The sequence below is a fragment of the Apaloderma vittatum genome, unplaced genomic scaffold (genome assembly GCF_000703405.1).
Source record: "Apaloderma vittatum isolate BGI_N311 unplaced genomic scaffold, ASM70340v1 scaffold21847, whole genome shotgun sequence".
NCBI classification, from domain to species: Eukaryota; Metazoa; Chordata; class Aves; order Trogoniformes; family Trogonidae; genus Apaloderma; species Apaloderma vittatum.
Genome location: NW_009728119.1, coordinates 1 through 377, shown reverse-complemented (window position 1 = coordinate 377; position 377 = coordinate 1).

The following is a 377-nucleotide window of genomic DNA, read 5'->3' as shown; positions in this document are numbered from 1 at the left end:
GGCCGGAGCAGGGTCCCCGAGGGCAGCCACACAGGAACATGTCCAGGCGGGTTGGAAAGTCTCCAGAGCAGGAGACTCCACAGCCACGACCTCTCTGGATTTCCCTCCGAGAAACGTGTCGTAACAAAGAGTCACAATCTTACTGCCAGAAAGGTGCATTTTTTTCCCGGATTTAATTTAGCGACTCCCTTTCTAGGCCAGACTTAAAAGCATACGTGTGAGTTATATAAAGGGTGAGATTTGAATACAATGCCAGCGGAAGGGAAATGAGGGAAGGTTTGGCTGGAGTAGGTTCTTCAGGGGGTGGAGGAGGGAGGAGTGACAGCCAGCGTTCCCCGGGGCGGGGAGGATAAACGTCTCCCTGAGCTCGGGGCCGT